Consider the following 19,802-nt stretch of genomic DNA (forward strand, 5'->3'; position numbering starts at 1 on the left):
AGCATTGTAAGACATTTGGTCCATCACAACTATCCCAGGTGGAAATTGGGTATTGATGGCTTCATAACTTACTAACGCCTGAAAGAAATATATGTTCACTATTTTCAAATGAACCTGTTTTGTTAAGTATAGTTTGTGAAGTTGCATGCTTAAGCCAACAATAGAAAATTTAAATATTGGTTTTCTCTTCAAATTTTAGGGAAGATAATTAGTAACAAATATGATGGAGAGCTCTAATTATCTCCTTCTGCACTTGTGCTTTAGGATAGATGCCCTATCCATTCAGATCATACTATGCAACATTAATTAGGTATATTCTGTGCTGATTGAACTTTGTGTAGTTAAACAAAGTATAATCCTTTCTCTAAAACAACATCAAATAATTGTAATTTTTGAAAAAAAAATGTCAAAATCTTTAATTTATAACCATGACTGTTATTATAGCTTCATAATATTCTGTTTAAAATTAAATAGCTAGATGGATTCATAGCTGAATTTCACCAGAGGTACAAAGAAGAGCTGGCACCATTTCTACTAAAACTATTCCAAATAATTGACACAAACAAGTGAAAAAACATTCCATGCTTATGGATAGGAAGAGTCAGTATTATAGAAATGGCTGTAATGCCCAAAGTAATATATAGATTTAATGCTATTCTCATTAAAGTACCATCAACATTCTTCATAGAATTAGAAAAAAAACTATTTCAAAATCCAAATGGAACAACAACAACAAAAGCCTGAGTAGCCAAAAAATTCTAAGCAAAAATAACAAAGCTGGAGGCATCATACTACCTGACTTCAAACTATACTATAAGGCTCCAGTAGCCAAAACAGCATCATACTGGTACAAGAACAGACATATAGACCAATGGAACAGAATAGAGAACTCAGAAATAAGACTGCACACATACAGCCTTCTGATCTTCTCCAAACCTGACAAAAACAAGCAATGAGTAAACAACTCCTTGTTTAACAAATGGTGCTGGGAGTGCTGCTTAGACATATGCAGAAAACTGAAACTAGACTCCTTTCTTACATCATATACAAAAGTTAACTCAAGATAGATTAAAGACTTAAATGTAAAACCCAAAACGAGAAAAACCCTAGAACAAGATTTAGCCAACACATTTCAGAACATAGGCATTGGCAAATATTGCATGACAAAAATGTCAAAAGCAACAGCAATAAAAGTGAAAATTGACAAATAGAAAATAATTAATCAAAAGAGCTTCTGCTTGCACAGCAAAATAAACTATCATCCAAGTGAACAGACAACCTACCAATGGGATAACATGTTTGCAGTGTATTCATTTGACAAAGGTCTAATATCCAGTCTACAAGGAACTTAAACAAATTTTCAAGAAAAATACAAACAACCCCAGTAAGAAGTGGGCAAAGGACATGAGCAGACACTTCTCAAAATAAGACATACAGGCAGCACACAAACATAAAAAAAAAAAAAAAAAAAAAAAAAAAATCTCAACATTGTTGATCATTAGAGAAATGCAAATCAAAACCTCAGTGAGATACCATTACATGCCAATCAGAATGGATATTATTAAAATGTCAAAAAACAATAATCGATGCTGGTGAGGTTGCATAGAAAAATTAGCACTTTTATATTTTTACAGTGTAAGTGTAAATTAGTTCAACCATTGCAGAAGACAGTGTGGTAATTCCTCAAAGACCTAGAGGCAGATATATCATTTGCCCCAGCAATTCCATTTCTGGGTATAAACCCAAAGGTATATAAATTGTTCCGTTATAAGAACACGTGGATGTGTATGCTTATTGCAGCACTATTCAAAGTAGCAAAGACATGGAGTTAAGCTAAATGCCCATCAATGATAGACTGGATGAAGAAAATGTAGTACATATATACCATAGAATATCAAGCAGCCATAAAAATGAATGAGATCCTTTGCAGGGATACGGGTGGAGCTGGAAGCCATAATCCTCAACAGAGGATTGGTTATAGAAGCATTGTTTAGTAAATTATGGGAATTTGTTTGATTTTACTACTATGACCATTTGGAAAATATATTAAATGCAGTGTGTAAGTAAATGCTAACATGTAAAGAGCACAATTAAAACTTACTATAAAGATCAGTATGTGCTCTTTGCAAATTTTGGAATTAATAAAAATGAACTGCTTTTCTATGTATGTGTGCATATAATGAGTTTTTGGAAAGAGTGTACAAATAGCATGAAAAGTTGTTACCTGGATGGAACTAGAGGCAATTATCCTTAGGAAAACTAGCTCAGGAGCAGAAAATCCAATACCGCAAGTTCTCACTTATAAATGGAAACTAAACTAAATGATGAGAATTCATGTTTATGTAGCGCGGAACAACAGATACTAGGGCCTACTTGAGTGTAGAGGGTAGGAGGAGGAAAAGAATCAGAAAAAATAACTATTGAGTACAAGACTTAGAACCTGAGTGGTGAAATAACCTTGATAACAAACCTCCATGACACTAGTTTACCTATAAAACAAACCTGCATATACACTCTTGAACATAAGATAAGAGTTTTTAAAAAGTACTTACTTTTGAAATGGGATTATCTTAAATTAGGTTGGTCAATAAGTCCAATAACAAGTGAAGCATACTTATAGGGATTTTGGAAGAAAGACATGTGAAGATGGAAAGGATTGGAGTGATTTATCTATAGGCCAATGTATGCCAAGAATTTCAGAACCTAGAAAAGAGGCATGACATGGATTACCCCTAAGAGCTTCAAAAAAGAACTGGCCACCACCTTAATGTCAGACCTCTGACTTCTATAACTTTGAGAAAATGAATTTTAAGACCAAAAATTACAATATGATATTCATCCAATATCATGAACAAGGAGGCAAGAGTAGACACTGTTCTATTCAACGCACTATGCGAAATACTGAACAGAGCAATTAGGAAAGAATAAAGCAAAAAGTCTCAACTGAAAAGGAGAAAGGGAAATTTGTTCTATTTACAGTGAGGATGCAATCTGGTATAGATAAACTAATAATTTCACCAACAATCGTTTGAACTAACAAGCAAATTAAGTAAAGTTACAGGATAAAAAAGTCAACATACAAAACTGAGTACCTACGCATTCCCAATGAACTATCTGAAAAGGAAATTAAAGAAACGTCCTTATTTACAAAAACACAAAAATAATACAATACTTAGGAATAAAATTAACTAAGGGGTGCAAAGCCTACAGTCAACCTGGAAAACATTAGAAAAAAAAAAGTGAGAGAAGACAGAAATAAGTGCAAAACAAAATGTGTTCATGGATTTAAAAATCTCATATAGTTAAAATATTCATACTACCCAAAGCAATCCAAATTTATTGCAATCTCCATCAAAATTTCAATGGCATTTTTTCAGAAATTTTAAAAAATTCAAAATTTTATGGAACCACTAAGGATCACTGTGATTGTCAATACTGAGTATCAACGTGATTGGATTGAAGGATGCAAAGTATTGTTTCTGGGTGTGTCTGTGAGGATGTTGCCAAAGGAGATTAACATTTAAGTCAGTGGACTGGGAAAGGCCCACCCACCCTCAATCTGCGTAGACACAATCTAATCAGCTGCCATCATGGACAGAATAAAAGCAGGCAGAAGTACATGGTTAGACTGGCTTAGTCTCCCAACCTACATGTTTCTCCCATATTGGATGCTCTCTGCCCTTGAACATCATACTCCAAGTACTTCAGCTTTGGGACTCAGACTGGCTTCCTTGCTTCTCAGCTGGCAGATGGCCTATTGTGTGATCTTGTGATCATGTGAGTTAATAATTGTTGATAAACTTCCCTTTATATATACATCTATCAGATTAGTCCTGTCCCTATAGAGAACCCTGACTAATACGATCACCAAACTACAAAAACAATCTTGGAAAAAAGAAGAAGGCTGATGACGTCACACTTCCAGATTTCAAAATATACTATAAAATTACCATAATTAAAACAGTAGGTCACTAGCATAAAGACAGATATATAGACCAATTAAGCAAATAGAGTCCAAAAATATATCCACACATATACTATCAACTGATTTTTAACATGAATACCAATAATACACAATGGAGAAATAATAGTCTTTTAAGTAAATGGTGCTAAACTAGATATCTGCAGGTAAAAAGAATAAAACTGGACCCTTACCTTACACCATAGACACAAACGAATTGAAAATGGATGAAATACTTAAACATAGGACCTGAAACTATACAACTTTCAGAAAAAAACATAGGTGAAAAAACTTTATTACATTAGCCTGGGCAGTGATTTCCTAGATATGACAGAAAAAACACAGGCAACAAAAGCAGAAGCAGATGTTAGAGTATATCAAACTAACATGCTTTGCTATGAATGGTTTATGTCCACCCAAAATTTATATTTTGAATTCCTAATCTCCAAGATAATGATATTAGGATGTGGGGCCTTTGGGAGGTAATACGGTGATGGGACAAAACCTTCATGAATGGAATTAGTTCCCTTTCAAAAGACACCCTGTAGGGATCCCACCCTTCGACCATGTGAGTACACAACAAAAATATAGCTTCCTGTGAACGACAAGACAGGCCATCACCAAACATCAAATCTGTTATTGCCTTTTGCTTGTAGTTTTCAGCTTCCAGAGTTGTGAGAAAAAAATTTCTCTTGACTACAAGCCACTTGGTTTATGGTATATAAACCATATACATATATATACACACACATATATTTTATATATATGTACGTATATATATAATATCAGTATATATGCATATCAGCCAAAATGAATTAAGAAAAACTATTTTTACAGCAAAGGAAATAATAGAGTGAAGACACAATTTATGGAATGGTAGAAAATATTTGCAAACAATGTATCTAAAATATGCAAGTAACTCCTACAACTCAATAGAAAAAAAAAAAAAGGCCTGAATTTAAAAATAGGCTAAGAACTTAAGTAGACATTTCTCCAAAGAAGATAACACAAATTGCCGACAGGTGTATGAAAAGATGCACAACAAAACTAATCATCGGGTAAATACAAATCAAAACTATAATGAGATATCACCTCATGCCCCTTAAGATAGTTATTGTTAAGAAAAAAATCAAAGACAAAAAATACTGGTGAGGTTATGAGAAACACAGAATCCCCATAAACTATTGATGGAAATGAAAATGGTGCTGCAGCTAAAAAAAAAAAAATTAAAAAATAAAAAAAAAAAAAAAACCAACGATGGAGATTGCTCAAAAAACTATAAAATAAAGTGAAATTAAAAAGTTTTAAAAAGTAAAAATAAAATAAAAACTTAAAAAGAGCTTAATATGTTATTTTATAAACTGATAATTGAATTCATGTATCTGCTTTGCACAATGAATTCAGAAATATTCCCCAATTCAGTTTGTTTACATAATCTATTATCCTTGCTATTTTACTTTTTACTTATTCTGTATGAAAAAAGATTTATGAAAATTTGTTAATTTTTAAAATCATCTTTTTGTGGTTAATTAGTTGGTAACACATACATTTGAATAGAGATATAAAACATGATACAATGGAGTGTACTTATCTACACATACATAGAATTACACGTGTATATATATATATACTTGATAAATGCATGTATGCATATAAACATACACACACATACACACTCATTTCTTGGTATCTATGGGGGATTAACTCAGCTGCCCCACTCCCACCCCGCCAATACTACAATGTGCTAATGCTCAAGTTCTTTATATAAAATGGCATAGCATTTGCATATAACTTATGAACCATTCTCCTATTGTTACATGTTGTTTTAAAATAAAGTTCATCAGTATAAGTAAAGTCTTGGGGATCTGGCAAGCTCTGATTGGTGAATGAAGGCAGTGGGTAAAAGTTTCAGTAACTATAGATAAAACTGATCTCAGGTTACAAAAGGCATTTTTAACAGCTGGGCTTGCAGAAAATTGCATTTTAGAGTAAGTTATATGTCCCGAGTGGTTTTCCCATCTCAATCTTTTGACTCCATTTCAGTTGTTTATGACAAAAATAACCCAATTCTTATGATCGACTTTTATAATATATATACACTGTTTCTAGTAGATATATAGATATGTAATTTCATCTATTGAATACTCTCTACCCATGAATAAATTTGTGAACGTAAGAAAAGAACTTTAATGTGTGTTTTATTTCCCACATATATATGATATAAATCACACATACCAAAAATAGTCAGCTAGCCATCCCCAAATTTATGATATGTTAGAAGTAGATTCTAGTTCACTTTGGATTTTCATTTAGCAAATGAGCACTGAGATTCTGTGCCTTATTTGTATAAATTCTATATTTAAAGCAATATGTAGCTCATTTAGCATTTGTAAAAATTAAGTACAAAAATGAATGGTGTGAGCCTTCAAATTAATATTTGTATATGTTAGCTCATATAATTGTCATAATTGTAATTATTAATAGGATCTCATTAGTAAGACAATGTAAGATACTGTCTCACAAAATTTTATGTCTCCAAATTTCCAGAAGAATACAAATTTTTAATTTTGTTGGACATTATTGTAACTCCAGTTGTAGATACTTTTACATTTATAATTCAAAATTCTGAGCAAAAACATCAGCTTCAACAAGCACCGTCATTAGTTTTGAAGAAAAATATTTTAGAGTGTTGATATTAAAATAATATTAAAATGGCATAGTTATTTAAGTGTATTGGACATTGTAAATAACATTTTTTTCAAGGACATATATTTGAGTCTACGATATATGAATCACACATGCATCACTGCTCTTTTACAAAGTATAATAAATATTTTTACTAGGGTCCTAAAATTTTATAATGATTATTGAAAAACCTACATGTTTATAGTAATTTACAGCTCTATGTGTGTGTGTGTGTGTACATATATACACACATACACCATTTCTTTGCTAATGCTTAGAGAATTCACATTTAAAAGAAAATCTTCACTAGTTTAAATATGTGGGATCTCTCACATCATAGCCTGTGACCAAAGGACTGATTTTTGTTCTACAGGAAGTGCTCTGAATGGCACATGCCCATGGACTTGTTACTCTAATAACCACATTACCTAGAAGGTCTCAGCCTGATGGAACACCAGAATGGCTTATGAAAGGCTCACCAAATGCACCAAATTGGGTATTACTGAGATTAGGTCTGGAGGCAAATTCTTCACGATGCCATATATCCATAGAAACAAAGGATGAATTATTGTGTGGAAGTAAGGATGGTGTCTCTCATCATCATTCCCAGTGTCCCCTTTGCAAAAGCTTTGCTTCTCATTCCCACTGGAGGTTGCATAAGTTAGAGACTATTGCTCTGTAAATATTCACTCTCTCTACTCCTCCAACCCACTTGCTCACTCTTATTTGTTTTACTGATGTTGGACGTGGCAATGTAATGCTCTTGGCCCTTTGGAGAATATCTTAGAGTATCTGCGCCCAATTTGACTCTGGACTCAGACAAGTGGCCTGCTGTAGCCAGTTTTATTGGAGAAGAAATGACACAAGCAAAAGCTTGGTATGTATTAGGGCAGTTGACCTTGCTCTCCTAGCTTCTACCATTCTCATGGGAAGCACATGTCCAAGTAGCCTGCTGGTTTCAGAAGAAAAAGAAACACGTGGAGCAGAAGCAAACCAACCAATCATAGGCGCACAGTTTAAAGCAGAGATTTTCTAGTAAATATGTGAGCATGATAATAAATGTTCATTAATGAAGGCTAAAAATGAATATATAAATTTACAAGTATATAAAATAAAATATTCAGGTTATCACCTGGGCTCAAAAATTTAAATTAAAAATGAAAGTTTCTGAAGGGCAAGGAGTATAACATGATTTTTCCACTCTATTTTTCACTACATTTCTTTGAGCACATTTGGGCATTTTGGGGGAAATTTTTGTAATTATGGATTTACTATACTTGAAGAAAACATGTGAGAACTCAGTTAAACATATTATAATATCAAATGTGAGGATATATTATGCTTACCTTTCTTTCTGATTTTAAAGTATATTTATTAGTGCTGTAAAACATAAGTCAGCTTTTTAAGGGCCAACATAGCTGAATCAATAAATATACCAAATATTCACATTAAAGTAAGTGCTGAAAAATTCATGAGTTGTTAACATCTTATAATAAGGGCTATTCTTTGTGATTATTTTTCACCAAGGAATAACACAGGAATAATCAGTTTCATCAGTTTATGTGTGCTTGTATTTTCTTCTTTGTTATCTGGAGGAAGAACGTTATTTGTGACTTATTCAACCTACTGCAAAATGTGGAAGTGAATTTCAGACATTATTTTGTAATGTGAAGGAAGGAAGCTTTAAGCTGTCACAGCCTATGACAGGTATTTAAAACTTCCGTTGCTAGTTCTCGGTCTATTATAAACATATTTAGTAAAAGTTGACATTTCTGAATTCACTATTTCCTGATTTCAGCTCCCAAGAATATTCATTGAATTTTTTTTCTTTTTTCTTTTCTTCTTCTTTTTTATTTATTTATTTATTTATTTTTTTGAGACAGAGTCTCACTCTGTCACCCAGCCTGGAGTGGAGAGGCATGATCTCGGCTCACTGCAACCTCTGCCTCCCGGGTTCAAGCAATTCTCTGGCTCAGCCTCCTGAGTAGCTGGGATTACAGGCTCCCGTCACCATGCTCGGCTAATTTTTGTATTTTTAGTAGAGACGGAGTTTCACCATCTTTGCCAGGCTGGTCTTGAACTCCTGACCTCATGATCCACCTGCCTCAGCCTCCCAAAGTGCTGGGGTTACAGGCATGAGCCACCACAACCGGCCAATATCTTTTCTTTATTGAATACAATTGTGTACTGAAATGGCAATGGCTAGAAAAAGTAACTTCTGCAATTGATATAGTATAATTTAAATACCAAAAAAATGCTTTTTATTTAGTATAAATGGGCAATGCCCAATTTTCAGGATAATAATTTAAAACATAAATCAGCCAGCCCTTCCCTCTAGCTCCAAATAATTGACCCATTGCCAATTTGAAATATTAACAATAGGTAAATTGGCCTATTGTTAGATCTAATATAATGTTGCTTTATGAAAAACAGCATCAGTGTCCTCTGTTTGTGTTTTGTGTACACGGAATTTTTAAAACCTTGATTATGAAATTACATATATAGACATTGGTCTAGAATATAAATCAAATGTATATGTTAATTTTGAACTTTTTTTTTTTTTTTTTCTTGAGACAGAGTCTCACTCTGTAGCCCAGGCTGGAGTGCAGTGGCACGAGCTCGGGCTCACTGCACTCTGCCTCCCGCATCCCTGTTCAAGCAATTCTCTTTCCTCAGTCTCCTGAGTAGCTGGGATTACAGGCACGTGCCACCATGCCCAGCTAATTTTTGTATTTTTAGTAGAGACGGAGTTTCACCATGTTGGCCATGCTGGTCTTGAACTCCTGACCTTGTGATCCACCCACTTTGGCCTTCCAAAATGCTAGGATTACAGGTGTGAGCCCCTGTGCCCGGTCAAAAGTGAAATTTTATAAGAAATATTTTAATTCAATATTTGCAAAAGTGTTGTACAACATTAAAACAAAAGATAAAATTCTCAGAAGCAAAATAGAAAAATCTAATGATTTTAATTAAATAGTTTTAGTGACATAATTTATGTTAAAATATTTGATGTCATAGCCTAGTTACTCACCCAGGTATTTTATTACACTCTAGATGAATCACATAAAACATATAATATTACTATATAATCATATGTATTATATACAATTATATAATATATGAAATAGGAAGTTTAAAATATATAACAGTTAAAATAATAAAATAAAATACTATAACAAAAACTTTTTTCAACTTTTATTTTAGGTACAGGTCATGCACATGCAGGTTTGATACATAGGTATTATATATTGCAACCAGGTAGTGAGTATAGTGCCTAATGCTATAGTATGAGGTCATTTTTCAACCTGTACTCGCCTGTCTCCCTCCTCCTTATAGTAGACAACAGAGTCTATTACTCACATATTTATGTCCATGTGTACTGAATGTTTAGTTTCCACTTATAAATGAGAACACGCAGTATTTGTTTTTCTGTTCCTGCATGAATTCACTTAGGAAAATGGCCTTCTCCTCCAACCATGTTACTGCAGAAAACATAATTTCATTCTTTTTTTATGGCTGTGTAGTATTCCATAATGTAGGTGCACAGCATTTTCTTTATTCAATCTAGTTCTGATGGGCACCTAGGTTGATTTCATGATGTTGCTCTTGTGAATAGTGCAGTGATGAACATATAAGCATATGTGTCTTTTGGCTTAATGATGTACTTTCGTTTTGGTATATACCTAGAAATGGGATTACTGTATCAAATGCTACCTCTTTTTTAACTTCTTTGAGAAATCTCCAAACTGTTTTTCACAGTGACTGAACTAATTTAAATTTCCACCAATAGTTTATAAACATTCCCTTTGCTCCACAGTCTTGCCCGTATCTGTTGTTGTTTGACATTTTTTGATAATAGCTATTTTGACTGGTATGAGATGGTATCACATTGTAGTTTTGATTTGCCTTTCTCTGATCATTAGTAAAAAATGTGCATTTTTTCACGTTTGTTGGCCACTTGTATGTCTTTTTTGAGAAGTGTCTGTTCATGACCTTTGCCCAGTTTTGAATGGGGTTCTATGGCTTTTGCTTGTTGATTTGTTTAAGTTCCTTATGGATCCTGGATATTAGAATTTTTTCAGATGCATAGTTTTAGAATATTTTCTCCCATTCTATAGGTTGTCTATTTATTAATAGTTTATTATGCTGTACAGAAGTTAAGTCCCCCTTGCCTTTTTTTTTTTTTTTTTCTGTTGAAATTGCTTTCGGAGAACTAGCCAAAAGTTCTTTGCCAAGGCCAATGTCAAGAAGGGCATATTTCTTAGGTTTTCTTCTAGAATTTAGATAACTTAAGGTCTTATAGTTAAATCTTTATTTCCTCTTCAGTTAATTTTTACATGGTGAAAGGTAAGGGTCTAGTTTCATTCTTCTGCATTTGGTTAGCCAGTTATCACAGCATAATTGATTAAGTAAGGTGTTCTTTCCCCATTGCATATTCTTGTCAGACTTGTCAAAGATCACTTGATGGTAAGTGAATTGCTTTATTTCTGAGTTTCCTAATCTGTTAAATTGATTTAGATGGCTATTTTTGTACCAATACCATGCTTTTTTGGTTACTGTAGCCTTACAGTATAGTTCAAAGTTGAATAGTTTGATGTGTCCAGCTTTGTTCTTTTGGGTTACAATTGCTTTTGCTATCCAGCCTCTTTTATGGTTCCATTTAAATTTTAGAGCAGTTTTTTAAACTCTATGAATAATGACATTACTTATTTGATAGGAATAACATTGAGTCTGTAAATTGTTTTGGACAGTATGGCCAGTTTAATAATATTGCTTCTTTTAATCCATGAACATAGAATGTTTTTCCATTTACTTTTGTTGTCTCTGATTTTTCTTTTTTCTCTTTCTTTTGAGCTGGAAGTTCTTGGTGACATTTATTGACAGCAGTTTATACACTTGTTTTCTTATGATTTCTTTCAACAGTGTTTTGTAGTTCTCCTCGTAGAGACCTTTCACTTCCCTTGTTAGCTGTATTCCTAGGTATTTCATTTTCTTTGTGGCTATTGTAAGTGCGATTGTGTTCTTGATTCAACTCTCAGCCTGAACATTATTGAGGTATAGAACTGCTACTAATTTTTGTACAATTTAAGATATCCTGAAAACTTACTAAAATTGTTTATCAGTTCTAGAAGCCTTTTGATAGATTGTTTAGGTTTTTCTAGGCATGGAATCATATCATCAGTGAAGAGAGATAATTTGACTTTTTCTTATCCTATTTGGATGCCTTTTATTTGTTTCTCTTGCCTGATTGTCTGGGTTAGAACTTTCAGTAATACGTTAAATAGGAGTCATGAAAGTGGTTATCCTTGTCATATTTTAGTTCTCAAGGGGAATGGTTCCAGCATTTACCTGTTCAATATGATGTTGGCTGTGGGTTTGATGTAGATGGTTATTATTTTGAGGTATAGTTCTTCAATAACTACTCTGTTGAGGGTTTTTATCATAAAAGAATATTGGATTTTATTGAAAGTTTTTGCTGCATCTTTTGAAATAATCATATAATTTTTGTTTTTAATTCTCTTTCTGTGGCGAATTACATTTATTGATTTGCATATGTTGAACTAGGCTTGCATCCCAGAAGTAAAGCCTATGTTATCATGGTGTATTAACTTTCTGATGTGTTGCTGGATTCGGTTTGCTGGTATTTTGTTGAGGATTTTTGCATCTATGTTCTCCAGAAATATTGGCTTGAGATTTTCTCTTTGTATTGTCTCTGCTAGATTTTTGTATTAGACTGATACTGGCTTCATAAAATGAATTAAAAAGAAGCTCTTCCTCCTCACCTATTTTTGAATGATTTCAGTAGGATTGGTAGAAGTTCTTCTTTCTATATGTGATAGAATTCAGCTGTGAATCCATCTGATCCAGGGCTTTCTGTGTGTTTTCAGTTTTTTTGTTACTTATTCAATGTCAGAGATCAATTTTGGTCTATTCAAGTTTTCAATTTCTTTCTGATTCAATCTTGGTAGTTTGTATGTTTCTAGAAATGTTTCCTCTAGATTTCTAACTTGTGTGCATAGACTTGTTCATAGTAGTTTCTGAAAATCTTCTGTATTTCTGAGGAATAGACTATACTATCATCTTTGTCACTTCTGATTGTACTTATTTGGATTTTCTTTTATTTTTCCTTTGTTAATATAGTTAGCAGTCTATCAATTTTGTTTATTTTTTTCAAATAATCAATTCACGATATTATTGATCTTCAATTTATTATTTTATTGATCCATACAGATTTTTACATCTCAATTTTATTCATTTCCTATCTAATTTTACTTATTTCTTTTTTTCTCATAGATTTGAGATTGTATTCTTCTTTTCATTTTTTTCTACTTCCTTGAGGTACAAAGGTAGATTATTAATTTGAGATCTTTCAAACTTCATTATGAAGGCATTTAGTGCTAAAAAATTTCCTCTTAAGACTGAATTCCAAGGAGAATGGTGTGAACCCAGGAGGCGGAGCTTGCAGTGAGTCGAGATTGTGCCACTGCACTCCAGGCTAGGCCGGAGAGCCAGACTCCGTCTCAAAAAAAAAAAAAAAAAAAAAGACTGCATTCCAGAGATTTTCACAATTTGTGTACCTATTTTCACCAATAAAATAATGATTTATTTCTGCCTTAATTTCAATGTAGACTTAGCAGTTATACAGGATCAAATTGTTTAATTTCCATATATTTGAGTAGTTTTGAGAGATCTGGTATGGATTTCTATTTTTAATTGCATTGTGATCCAAGAGTGTGCTTGATATGATTCTAAATTTTTTGAGTGTATTGAGATTTGATTTATGGCCGTGCATGTGCTTAATCTTGAAATATATTCCATGTACAGATGATAAGAATGTATATTCTGTGGTTCTTGGGTAGAGAGTTCTGTAGATGTATATTAGGTCTAATTGGTCAAGTCTCAAGTTTAAGTCCAAATTTTCCTTGTTAGTTTTTTGCCTCAGTGATCTGTCCAATGCTGGCAACAGGACTTTGAAGTCTCCCACTATTATTGGTTATCTAAGTCTTTTTGTAGGCTGAGAAGTATTTGTATTATGAATCTGGGCGCTCCAATGTTGGGTGTGTATGTATTTAAAATAGTTTAGTCTTCTTGTTGGACTGTATCTTTTATCATTATGTAATGTCTTTCTTGAAGGTTGCTTCTTTAAAATCTGTTTTACCTGATATAAGAATAGCTGCGGCTGTTTTTTTTTTTTTTTTTTTGTTTTTTAATGGTGTCTCACTTTGTCACCAGGCTGGAGTACAGTGGCAAGATCTCAGCTCAGTGCAACTTTCAACTCGGGGTCCATGCGATTCTCCTGCCTCAGCCTCCCGAGTAGCTGGCACTACAGGCACATGCCACCACACCTGGCCAATTTTTTTTTTTTTTTTTTGTATTTTTAGTAGAGACAGGGTTTTACCATGTTGGCCAGAATGATCTTGATCTCTTGATCTCATGATTTGCTTGCCTTGGCCTCCCAAAGTGCTGAGATTACAAGTGGCCTATGAGTATCATTAAATGTGAGATGGACCTCTTCAAGACAGCAGATTGAGACTAATTGGGTCTTTGTCTCAATACAATGTGCCACTCTGTGCCATTTAAGTGAGGTGTTTAGCCCATTTACATCCAGGATTAGTATTGATACTTGAGATTTGCTCTTATAATTGTGTTGGTAGTTGGCTGTTATGTAGACTTGATTGTGTGATTGCTTTATAGTGCCTGTGGGCTATGGTAACAGATGTCATTCTTTTGGTTCCATATTTAGCACTCCTTTAAGGACCTCTTATAAGACTAGTCTAGTGGAAATGTATTCCCTCTGCATTGGCTTTTCTGAGGATTTTATTTCTCCCTTATTTAATGAAGTTAGTTTGTCAGGACATAAAATTTGGGTTGGAATTTTTTTTTTCTTTTAGAGTCCTGAAAATAGGCTCTCAATCTCTCCTGGCTTCAAGGTTTTTCTTTTGTTAAACCTTGGTGAATCTGATGACTATATGCCTTGGGAATGGGGATCTTGTATAATATCTAACTGGGTTTCTCTGTATTTCTTGGATTGGTAGGTCAATCTTGCTAGCAAGATTAGAAAAATTTTCATGAGCTATATCCCATTTATTCTCTCTTTTTCTCTCTCAGGAATGACAATAAGGCACATATTTAGTCTCTTTACATTATCCCTTATATTTAGAAGTTTGCTCATTTTGTAAAATTCTTTTTAACTTATTTGTATATGACTGAGTTGATCTGAAGAAATAATCTTCAAGGTCAGAGATTCTTATTTCAGCTTGGACTATTCTGCTTTTAATATTTGCAATTGTATTCTATAATTCTGCAGTGGATATTTTAGCTCTAGAAGTTAATTTGGTTATTTCTTAAAATGACTATTCCATCATTCAGTTCTTGGATGGCTTTACTGGATTCTTTGGATTCCTTGAGATGGATTTCAACTTTCTCCTGAATCTCAATGTTTCCTTGCCATCCATCCAGACTCTGAATTCTATATGTGTCATTTCTGTCACTTCAGACTGGTTAAGAACCATTGCTATGGAGCTAGTATACCGGTATGAAGGTAAAGGGACACTCTGGCTTTTTGAATTGCCAGAGTTCTTGTGCTGGTTGTTTTTTATCTGAGATGATTGGTGTTCATTTAACTGTGATGTAATTTGAGTATGGTCAATTGGCTTATGTCTAGATGTTTTCACAGGGCCAAGGTTCTGTGCAGAGCTTTTATTTGTGACTAAATTTGTGTCCTTGTTTTCACAGGTATGTATATTAGCATAATATTTTTGGTGCTTTAAAAAAATTAAGTATGAAAAAATTATTCAAATTTATTTTACTAACTTATAAAAATAAATATCAGTTTTCAAACTTGTATATATTTGCAAATTTGAAACAACAGTTGCCTGCTTTAATGCCTTTGAGTAGAGGTGATGATTCACTGCCTTTCCATACATTTACTAATAAAATATGGGTTGTTTCTGGCTCCCAAGGAATAAAACAAAACTTACACCCTTTCAAGAAATATACTTTTTAAAATCACCCCCAAAGTTATTATGACCTCGTCTGTAGAAATACATCAGAAAATCAAGGATATGGGAAAATATTCAGATTAAAAAAGGCAGACCCAGAAAAAAAAAATGGGAAAGGTAAACTATTTCCAAAATAGCAAGTATAGAAGACAAATAATATGTTGAAAAAACTTATAAAAGAAGCAACAATCATTCTCAAATATGACAAGGGCACCATCTAACAGGCCAGTGCTAGGCAAAGAGAACAAATAAACTATCCAGGTAGCATTTCTGATGGAGAGTTCCAATGTGTATTCAAATTAAATAAATCCTTCACGAGAATGACAGCACCATGAAAAAGAATAATTTTATTTTGTTTTACATAATCATATTCCCAGCACCAGGCACCCCACTTGGCATTATGGTTAGCATTGATAAATAATAAATGAATGGACAAATGAATGAACTACTTGGATAGAAGCCACTAATAATTTACACAATGTGGTAAAAATAAAAATTTCATTAGGACAAAGTCATATTCTAAACTTCCATGATTTAAAGGGACAAATTTTATGAAGTGGTATTCAAAATGATATTTTTAAAAAACATGCAAATCACAAAAGAATTCTAGGTTTCCTTGGAGACATAACAGATTCTAGATCTGGTAGAACAGTACAAGATAGACCTGAAACAAGTTTTTTCAAATAATAATGTAAAGGACTTAATAATATACATGTTTAGTAAAAAAATATAAGGGGCCAGAATAAAGATGACCACTGATAAATACTGAAACATTTATAGATAATATAATATAATATATCTACAGTCAGCTTCAAAATAATCTATTGGGTATGGGTATAAGGCAGGATTTAGAGATGAAACACAATTGATTCTGAGCTGATAAATGAGAATTAGGTGGTGGGCCCAAAACGGCCCATTATACCAGACTCTACATTTTTGCATATGTAAACTTTCCTCTTATAAAGTTCACCAGTGTACTTGATAGGTAATGTATCCTGATGTGCAGGTAGCCTTTTTCAAAGATGAAATTTTGTTTTAAATGATACTTTGTTTCTTCAGGCTGTATATGCTGGATATTCAAGTAAATATTTAAAAATTAAATATAATAGACAAATAAATATATAGTACACATATTATTTGTCCCTTTCTGGCACCTTGGCCAATCTTTTTCTTATAAAATGACCTGTCTTGCTTAGACATTGGTAGGCAAGTCAAGCCAAGTAGACAACTCCTCTGGAATGTTATTCCACAATTTTGAATAAGCTTAACTATTCAATATTGCTATTGTCCTTGAAAAGTTGTTAAGATGTATAAGATACCAGTGGCCATCATGTCTGGCAGTTAATAAGAAGCTGTCCAGGAGATGCAGTGATTAACTGGGATCAGATGAGTCTTTTGAGTATTTGAATTCGGCCATACCTGAATGCCTGCGTGAAAATAAATGTTGCTTATTTTTTCAGTTATTTTAATATTGAATTCTTTAACCTTCAATCTAAATATATATATACACACACACACATATATATATATGTGTATATATATGAATAATGAAGCTTAGTTACACAGTCAATAGATAAATTTTTTGAGGTAGGTCTTGTAAATAGACTAGTTTCCATACTGTATGTGGAAGGGACTAGACAAATAGTACATATTTAATCTGATGCAGGAAGGTGAAGATTTAAGCTAAAATGAGGAACAGGCCCAAAACAATTGGCTTAATGGATTAATAAGAATATTGTCAGTTAGTGGACCAGCTGTTTAAGGGGACAAGGTCAAAAGGATAGCCAGGATTACCTTTAGTGCAATGTATATGCAAATACCTTAGATATGTCAAACTTAAAATTACTGAGCAAGTAAAGATTTGAAAAATGGGCTCTCAGACACAAAAGAGAAGTAAGGCAGAAAAATCAGAATAATGGTAAGTAGAAACTGGAAAGAAAACTCCCAATCATAATTAACATATTTTTTAAGCCAGACTTGCAAAATCTTCTCCTCAATTCTGCAGTAAGAAGGAGGTAAAAAGTTTAACATCAGAATCACAGTTCACTGTATTAGTAACTATAAGGAAATAATAGTATAAAGAAATTTATAGTTTTAGAGCATATTCAACCTCAACTTTTTTAAAAGATTGGTTTTATGGAGATAATTTACTTACTTTTTCTCTTCATGTTTTTAATGTCTAGTTTATAAACAATATAAAAACTAAACTTCCTGGTCAGTTTTATACACAAAAACACATGAATTTTTAGGCTTTTATATCATTATTAAAGAGTGAAAATTTTGATACCGAGATGAGGTAAAATCATGCAAATACACATTAAGGAACAATGCCTTATTAAACTTCCTTTCTTTTAGTTATTCTATGAAATATAGTAAACATAGAATCCACTGTTAATTATACTAGAAGGCAATGAATAATTTGTTGGAATAAGTAATATTTTAAACTGTAAATGACTGTGTTGCTTTGTGAATATTTTGTTTTACTCGAATTGTATTCAATGTTTGGTTAGAAAAATATAAACAAAAGTTTCAAAAAAATAGTGTTTCTAAGCATAAATTTGTCAACAGAAATGCATTTCCATTTCAAATATAAATGTATGTGTATTCTACTTATTTTTATATTCATGAAAATTCTCATTTCCATTTGTACAGATAAGCAAAGCTTAACTTCAATTTTCTGTATTTCCCACCTATTTCAACCAAAAAAAGAGGCTAAAATGTTTTTATTGTTTTCTTTAAAGTTGTTAAAAATTACCATAGCAAAATTGTGTGGCTTTCTAACAGTCTCATTTTAATGGATTAATCTATATGGATACTGAAGGAGTTAAGGACATAATACCCTAATATGCCACGACCTGGCATATAGATTATTTGGAGCTGAAAGCACTTAGGAAGCAGCAGTTGTAGAAAGAGGCATCTGAACTGCCCTTTGCTTATCTATAGCAAGCCATAAAAATCCCTGTGAGAAAGCTGCCTTCCCTGCAATAACACTAGAAGATAACCCTTATTGCCAATGAGACTGAGAATTGATGCTGCAATGGAGCTGCATAAATAAACTTCCTAAAATATCCCTTATCTCCCATTAGCTTTACACCTATCCACATATCTCTCAGTGAATCCCCTGGAATTTATTGCCCCTAGCTCTGACCCCTCTTTCTTGTCATTTATTCACAAAATTCATCATTTTTTGATGAAAAAGTGTAAAAGCTTTCTATTTTTGCCATTGCTTTGGATCCCCACTCTGTGAAAATCCCCATGTACATGTAAAATTAATAAAATGTGTGTTTTAATCCCATCACTCTATCTTTTGTCAGTTTAGTTCCTAGACCCAAATGAAGATCTCACTTAAGAACCAAGATGAGTAAATGGGGATCCCCTAGAATATTTCACCAATATTTAACATAGTTCCACAGGAAACAAATCAAGAAATTAAAACCTTGATATTAATATTTTGAAGCCCTCATGATAATGAATTTAAGTGGATAAATATACATCTACTAATTTACAGAAGGACATAAATTTCTCTTTAGAAATTGTCTCTGTAACTATTGTCTAATTTTCAAAGAAAGACTTAAATTGAAGACATCTCAGTATGCCTTTGGGAGATATTAAATGATTTCTCTGATGGTAATCAAATCCGATAATTAATTACTTAACATACAGAGGTAAAAGACACTTAGGCAACTTTATAAAGCATTGTCTTTTAATTGTGTTTTTATTCATTATTGTAATTATTTGAGAACTATTTACAATAGTTTATTATGTGCCTAACCACCCTTTTGGGTTCCATGTACATGGTAGTGAAAGCAACAGATACAATCTCTCCTCTCCTAATATGGGGTTGGAAAAAAAGTCAAAGTCCTAAAATTTATGGAAATTATAAATGCACAGATAACTCCAAATGTAAAGTGCAGATGGAGGAAACTTATTGGAGGGTATTATAGAGGACTGTGGGACATGCACATTCAAAGGTATCACACAAAAGTTGACTGAGGAGATGATATATAAGGTGAAACCTCCAGAATGATTTATCACCATAGAAGTGTACTCCAGACAAATAGCCAGGCTGTCTGATGGCCTTAATGCTGAAAAGTTATTTGTATAGTCATTTAACTATATGAAGGCCATGGTGACACTGGCTGTTGGGGAACAAG

This window comes from Papio anubis, chromosome 3 (genome assembly GCF_008728515.1).
Source record: "Papio anubis isolate 15944 chromosome 3, Panubis1.0, whole genome shotgun sequence".
Taxonomy (NCBI): domain Eukaryota; kingdom Metazoa; phylum Chordata; class Mammalia; order Primates; family Cercopithecidae; genus Papio; species Papio anubis.